Genomic DNA, 7,952 nt, shown 5'->3' on the forward strand with positions numbered 1-7,952 from the left:
TCAACAGGAGGAAGCCCCCTCCGATCAGACCAAGCTCCGAGCCAAAGGCTGGATCACCCCTGGGGTGGTTCACCCTACTCAGTCATCTGTTACTTTCCTGTTGTGTGTACCAGACAGCAGCCTTCCCAGGAAGTGTAGGAGACCTTGGGTAATTAACACAGCCTATCGAACTCCCCCGCTCATAGTGTACACTTGATTGAATGTTGACTGTGTCAGGCCCGGGGCTGGGCTCCGAGGACACAGTGGTTAATAAAGCCATAGTTCTCCGACTGGAAATGAGTAGAAGGCAGCCACTCCTTGGGAAACTTGAATGCATCATGCCTCAAACCTCAGGTATTTGCACCAATGAGGTGACTTCTCAAATCGAAAATATTCTGAAATTTAGAGTCACATCTTTGTTTTTGTTTGAACAGCACAATATTTAGGAATTGTTTTGGTTTCTAAGTATATTAAATTAGGATTGAAAGCTGGGGGTATAGCTCAGTGGTACAGAGCTTTCGTGACACACACAACACTCTGAATTCTATCCCTAACACCTAAATAAATAAACATCACTTGCAATTTTATCAACAAATGCAGTATTCTAAGAGCAGAGGATGCAGTTCAGTGGTAGAGCACTTGCCGATGAGTTCCTTCCCCAGCAGTAATGAAAGGTATTTTACAATTAAAATAATTAAGAAATTAGGGGATGCCGAGCCGTGGTTTCGCATGCCTTTAATCCCAGCACTCGGGAGGCAGAGCCAGGCAGATCTCTGTGAGTTTGAGGCCAGCCTGGTCTACAGAGTGAGTTCCAGGACAGGCACCAAAACTACACAGAGAAACCCTGTCTTGAAAACCAAAAACCAAAACAAACAAAAAAAGAAATCAGGGCATTGCTGGCTAGTTTTTATATCAACTTGACACAGGCTAGAGTTATCCGAGAAGGGAACCTCAAGAAAATGTTTCCATAAGATCTGGCTGTAGGCAAGCCTGTGGAGCATTTTCTTAAATAGTGATTGATGGGGAGGCCCAGCCCATTATATATGGGGCCACCCATGGGTCAGTGGTCCTGGGTTCTGTAAGAAGACAAGCTGAGCCACAGTCTTGCAGGTTTCTGTCTGAGGGTGGGACTGAGGTGGTGGGGTGGGGCTGGTGGTGTGTGTGTGTGTGTGTGTGTGTGTGCGTGTGTGTTGATGTTGTGTTCTTGTCCTGACTCCTTTTGATGATGAACTGAGAGACAGAAGTATAAGTAAAATAAACCCTTTCCTTCCCAACTTGCTTTTGGTCATGGTGTTTCATCATAGCAATAGTAACCCTAACTAAGACAGGGATGTTCCTAATTTAGCACAGTCAACTATAGGGATGGGGCTGTCACCTGACTCTCCTTTTCCCAGGTAAATGTGTCCAGACCTTGGTCAGACAGCAAACGTTTACAGACCTTCAATAAGACAATAATTAAAAAAAAAAAAATAGATCTCCTTCTCAGATGGGCTTTTGCTAGTATTTGCACTTCATTTAAATGAAATAAAATAGTATGTATTGTTTTGTGTGTGTCTTGTGATATATTTGTGATTTTCACCCATAGAATGTATCCTAGACTTATGATTTAAAATTTTACCTATCACTTGGTTATTTTGAGTTTTCTGAAACAGGCCAAGATCATGAGTACAAAATAGATTGGAATGTGCGTTCTGGACTTAACATTTCACACCCTTCCACACACCCATGTACACACCCACACACACCCACATATATATAAACATAACCATACCCACATATACACACACCCACACCCACATATACACATATACACGCCCCCTTCCCTCCTTTATAACACAAGCAGAGTCAACACTGAGCCTTTCATTAATTAATTCATACATAGTAATCAGCAGTGAATTTAATTTGCCCATTTGTTTCTTTAGTCAGTGTATTAGCTAGATGCTGAACTACATCTGGCAGTGTAAACTGAAAACACTCAGTGGCTTATCTTCAAATTTTAAGTGTAATGTGGACAGATAGAAAAGAGATGTTTAATTCCGGCAGGTGTTCAAGGTGGTGGGGCATGAGAAGAGGCTTCAGAAAGAAGATGATGCCTTTACTTATTGTTCTTTGACAAGTTCACGCATGTGTAAAATGTGTTTTGGTCACAGTTCCTCCCCTATTACTCTCTCACCCCTCTCTCGCTTCTACCAAACCCCTTCTTCTTCCTAGGAAGTTCCCCCACTGTTTTCACAAATTTTTCTTGTCTGTCTGTCTGTCTGTCTGTCTGTCTCTCTTTTGGTGATGTGCTGAGTTTAACTAGGGTTGGTGGCAGGCACCCGGGAAATCACAGCTGATGGGCGTTCATGAGCGCAGTGGCCGGGCCATGTTCAGAAGACAGCCGTCTACAGCTCTCCTCCCCACCCTCCAGCTCTTACATCCTTTCTATCCCTTTTTTGCCATGTTTCTGGGCAGAAGCATATAAATGTCCCCTTTAGGGCTAATCACTCAGCAGCCACTTATTCTCATCATTTTGACTCGGCATGAGTTTCTGCATTAACCACTGCAAAAAGAAGCATCTCTCACTGAGACTGATCTATGGGTACAAACAGAAATATTTAGAGGGCAGCTTGACAACATGTTTATTTAGCAAAACAGTGGTATGTTCCCTCATGGACTCCTTAGCCACAGGTTTTTGATCAGATTGACTGTATCAGACATGAATTCCATCTTGTGGAGTAGGCTTCAAATCCAATCAGCAAGTGGATGGTTACCTCCATAACCATCATGCCGCTATTGTTGTACCAGTGGGCACATCTTGCCTGGCTTCTTGGTGATGTAGCATGCAGAGTCTACAGCTGGAAAAAACTGTCGATAGCCTCCCTCTCCTAGGAGCCTGCATAGCGCCTTCCAGTACTGTGAAAACTAGCCAGCAAGGAAGACGTCTCCACGTCATTTCCAGCTTGATTTCTGCTTTGCAACTACAGTGTGTGTTGTTTTCAGCAATAGGGTTTTACCATGTGGTTCCGGTGGGCAACCAAGAACAATAATGGATTGTATCACTTTGGGGGCTTCTGAGCCTTTATTACTCATGTTGTATACAGGAGTATCCTGCACTTGGTACTGGGATTTTCATTTGATAACCTACTGGCTTCTAGGAGGAGCATTATTTACCTATTCAGGGCACCTATAGGAGGTGACTGCTGAGACAGAACTTTCAGCTTCAGATGAGATCCTAACAGGCTGTTAAGAAAGCTGTGTGTGTGTGTGTGTGTGTGTGTGTGTGTGTGTGTGTGTGTGTGTGTGTGTGTTACAATGCACATGTGTGGAAGAGGTCAGAGGACAACTTTCCAGGAGTCTGCTCTCCTTCCACTCGTTCTTGAGGCATGGTTTCTCACTGTTTCTGCTATTGTGTCCCCCATGCAAGCTTCTACCCGATTCTCCTGTCTCGGTCTCCCACCTTGCCACAGGAGTCCTACGACTACAGATGTGAGCCACCACATCCGCTTTTCCGGTGGGTTCTGAGGATCAAACCCAGGTCATCAGGTTTACATGGCGAGTGCCATCTGACTAGCCCAAGGTTTTCATAACCCTGCTTGAGCCTTCTGGTCCATTGGATGTGCCCTGAAGTTGCCCACTGACTTTGGTGAATTGAGAAAGCTACCTGAGGAGGAAAAAGGTAACACTCCATTCCCAGTTATTCCTGATGGATGGTTTTGCTTGTCAAGATGAATAGGATCTTACCCAATACACATTTCCACATCAAGATTTCAGCTTAAATATGCTAAGAGTCTGGCAAATAAGCAAGAAATGGAGCAGACACCTAAAGTTTTGTTTTCATGGACCTTGGGATGCACACAAAGGGGGTGTGACCAGTTGCATGGAGTGCTTGTTCCACTCTGTGTGAAGACTCAGGATGTGTTTTAATACTGGGGTCCTTTCCACTGGGTGAGTAGCCAACAGTTTTTATGCTCAGGCAAGTTCTGAAAGGTTCTCCTTGCCCCAGTAGGAAGGGCATGTCTCATGCATCTACAGGCCCTGGAGCAAGGCCAGTGATAAAGGGACTGACAAGGCTTTCCACAGAGGCCACGCTGCAGCCACCCACAGAAACGTGGCTTCTGTCTTCCCCTCTCTTCCCCCTCGTCCCCTTCCCTCTCTCTGGAGCTGTCTCTTACTCCTTTTCATACTGTATCTGTCTTAGTCAAAACCTACAGTGATAATTAAGTCTTCTTCCTACCCCTGATTATGAATTTTCCTTCCCTGGAATAATAGTTACCTGTTTCTGCAGAAACTTCTTAAGCAAATGACGAGATTCCAGATACACTGTTATTATACCTTTTGCTTTTCTTCCTTTAGGATATCTTGTTGATTGTCATAACTGTTTTTAGGACTGCCCCTCCCCCCATCTAATATTTATGGAAATTCCCATGATTCTATCGCAGTCTAGAGGTAAGAGCTCAAATCATCCTATTTCCCTTGTAGCCATGCTCCCCGTTGACTTAGGCTTTTTCATTCAGATACACATAAACAGGTAAGAATTTGATCTGGATGAGGGTAGGGTGAGAAAGCAGGATGTGCTTGGGGTTTTCATCCTTCCTGGTAGTAGCAGGGTGACTAACTTCGGTGGCAGTTGTATAATAATGGTGTTTCCCCCTAGTATGTGAGTCTGAAATTCTGTTACAGAAGTGGCGTCAGAGCTGGCTGGAGCCAGCAGCAGGCACAGCAAAGTCAACGTCAGATGCATTGCTGTCTTCCTGCTGTCAGTCCTAAAGCGTTATTTCAGATGTCTAGTGCTACCCCTCGCTTGCTGTATCCAAAGATGCTCTATTTTATGATTAATTGTTTTCCTGCTCAAATAGCTGTAATGGATTCTGTTATTTGTACCTGATCAGAGTGTGGTATTTAGAAGTGAGGCTAATTAATGGCAGGCACAGTGTCACGTCAGGGGAGGTGGGGGACAAATATTTCAGACTGGAAAGTGATGACTCCTATTACACACTTGCTCAAACCATCATATCATTGTGTGTGTGTGTGTGCAAATATTTCAGACTGGAAAGTGATGACTCCTATTACACACTTGCTCAAACCATCATATCATTGTGTGTGTGTGTGTGTGTGTGTGTGTGTGTATTTAGTTAATTTTTTTAGTGGGTATGATGTTACTTATTGTATCATGGGCAAGTTACCTGTGTCTATACCTCTGGAAGGAAATGATTCCCCTAGCTCCCAGTTATTATTAACTTCCAGGAGCTCCTCAGACTTCATGTGCCCCTTTACCATCCGAGACAGAGTGCTGACCAGCTTTTGATCTTGTCCAGGTCTTGTGCTGGTAACCACAGCTGTTGTGAATTCATGAGTGCGATGGCCTCGTCAATGCCAGAAGATAGCATCTCACAATCTTCCTCCCTACCCTCTAGCTCCTCCATTCTTCTGACCCTCTCTTCTATCATGTTCCCTGAGTCTTGAGTGAGGGGTTGGTAGGGATGTTCTTTAAGGCTGAGTGCTCAACAGTCACATATTCTTCTTTTTTTTTTTTTTTTTTAAAGAGTTTCTCTGTGTAACCGTTGCAGTCCTAGAACTCATTCTATAGACCAGGCTGACTTCAAACTCAGAGATCTGCCTGCCTCTGCCTCCCAAGTGCTGGAATTAAAGGCATGAACCACCACCTCCCTGTAATCATTGATTCTTTTCACTTTGACCTGTTAGGAATCTCTGCAACTGATTGCTGCCCACTGGAAAAAGAAGCATCATTGGCCAAGGTTAAGAGTGGCACTAATTGATGGGTTTAAATATAAATATTTAGAAAGCTGTTTAACAGTGTTGTTCAGTTAGGTTCCTCCTAGGCCTGTGACTCCCTAAACCATGGGCTTTTGGTCATATTTGCAGCATCAGGAATGAACTCCCTCCTGTAGAGAGTAGACCTCAAATGCAATCATCTGTACCCCTGTAACTTTCAAGTTCTTTTGTACCAGTGGGCATAGCTTGCCTGGCATGCGGAGTCCACCATGGGTAGGACTGTTGATGTCTTTTCTCATTGAGTGGCCTGCATAGTACCTTCCAGCACTATAAAAGTTAGCCAGCAGTGGGGTGGAGTTTCTAGCTTGATTTCTCTATGTCATAAAACCAAAGTGTGTGATGTCTTTAGCAATATAGTCTCTCTATCTAGTTCTGGTAGGTAACCAATAGGAATGGCAATAACTTCCATTATTTTGGGACCCTCTGGAGTCTCTCTGATCAATAACACATAAGAAGGTATCTTGCATCCAGCATTGTGATTTTTTTCTTAATTAGACATGGTGTCTAGGAGCAGTATTGTCCTCCCATACAGGACCCTCAATTCAAACTCCTTAACAATATTTTATATTAGTGTACACAGTTTTGAACGTTTATATACTCTTCATTTGGTTAACCCTCACCCTCTCTTTCCCCCATCCCCAAAGGTGATTTAAACCTTTCTGCCCTCAGTATTCTCTCCATTGCTTCTCCCCCTTATTCCATCTTCATGTAAACCTTTAGCCCGCCCCCCCCCCGCCGTATTCTCTTGTCTTTTTGTGTCATGTGTGTTGTGCCATCCCTAACTCCCTTAAGACCCCCCACCCCCATCTCATGAGCCCTTTCCAACTTCCTGATCTCTCATACACTCCAAATTAGACATATAAATCTAAATATTCACAGCCAGGATCTGCATATGAAGAAGACCATGTGATCTTGGCTTTTCTGGGCCAGGTTACCTCACTTAGTGTAATATTTTCCAGTTATATCCATTTTTCTGTAAATTTCATTTTTTAAAATATTTTTGTTTTATAATTTAAATTTTATTTATTTATATTTATTTATTTTACAACCCTACCCCAGTTTCCCCTTCCTCCTCTCCTCCTGTTCCTTCCCCCAACCTCCCCTCTGCACCACCCTCCAATCCACTCCACCTCTGTTTCTGTTCAGAAAGGAGCAGGCCTCCCATGGATGTCAACAAAACACAGCATATCAAGTTGCAGTAGGACTAAGTACCTCTCCTTGCACTAAGGTGGGGCAAGGCAACCCAGTATTTTGGAACAGGTTCCCAAAAGCCACCAAAGCATTAGGGATATCCCCTGCTCCCACTGTTAGGAGTTCCCCAAGTAGACCAAGCTACACAACTGTCACACACAGGTTGGTCCAATGCAGTATGACCTCATGACTGTCTGGATTTCCTCAGTGTCGTTGTTATGCCCTCTTTTTGTTTCTGATTTTGTTAATTTGGATATTCTCTCTCTGCCTTTTAGTTAGTTTGGATAAGGGTTTGTCTATCTTGTTGATTTTCCCAAAGAACCAACTCTTTGTTTCGTTGATTCTTTGTACTGTTCTCTTTGTTTCTATTCTATTGATTTCAGCCTTCAGTTTGATTATTTCCTGGCTTCTATTCCTCCTGGGTGAGTTTTTTTTTTTTTTTCCTAGAGCTTTCAGGTGTGCTGTTAAGTCACTAGTGAGAGATTTCTCCAAACTTTTTACGTAGGCACTTGGTGCTATGAACTTTCCTCTTAGCACTGCTTTCATAGTGTCCCATAAATTTGGGTATGTTGTGCATTCATTTTCATTGAATTCTAGAAAGTCTTTAATTTCTTTATTTTTTTTCCTTGACCCAGTGGTAATTTAGTTGAGAGTTGTTTAGTTTCCATGATTTTGTAGTTTTTCTGTAGTTTCTGTTGTTGTTGAACTCCAGCTTTAACCCATGGTGATCTGATAAGATGCAAGGGGTTATTTCATATTTTTTTTATTTGTATCTGTTGAGTGTAGCTAGAGTTTTCCTGCCTGGCCCACAGTCAGGACAAATCTCTCTCACTGGCCAGTCCCACAGCGCTCAGACTCAACCAAGTAAACACAGAGACTTATATTGCTTACAAACTGTATGACCGTGGCAGGCTTCTTGCTAACTGTTCTTATATCTTAAATTAATCCATTTCTATAAATCTATACCTTGCCACGTGGCTCATGGCTTACCGGCATCTTGTCATGGT

This window comes from Peromyscus leucopus, chromosome 4 (genome assembly GCF_004664715.2).
Source record: "Peromyscus leucopus breed LL Stock chromosome 4, UCI_PerLeu_2.1, whole genome shotgun sequence".
Lineage (NCBI taxonomy): Eukaryota > Metazoa > Chordata > Mammalia > Rodentia > Cricetidae > Peromyscus > Peromyscus leucopus.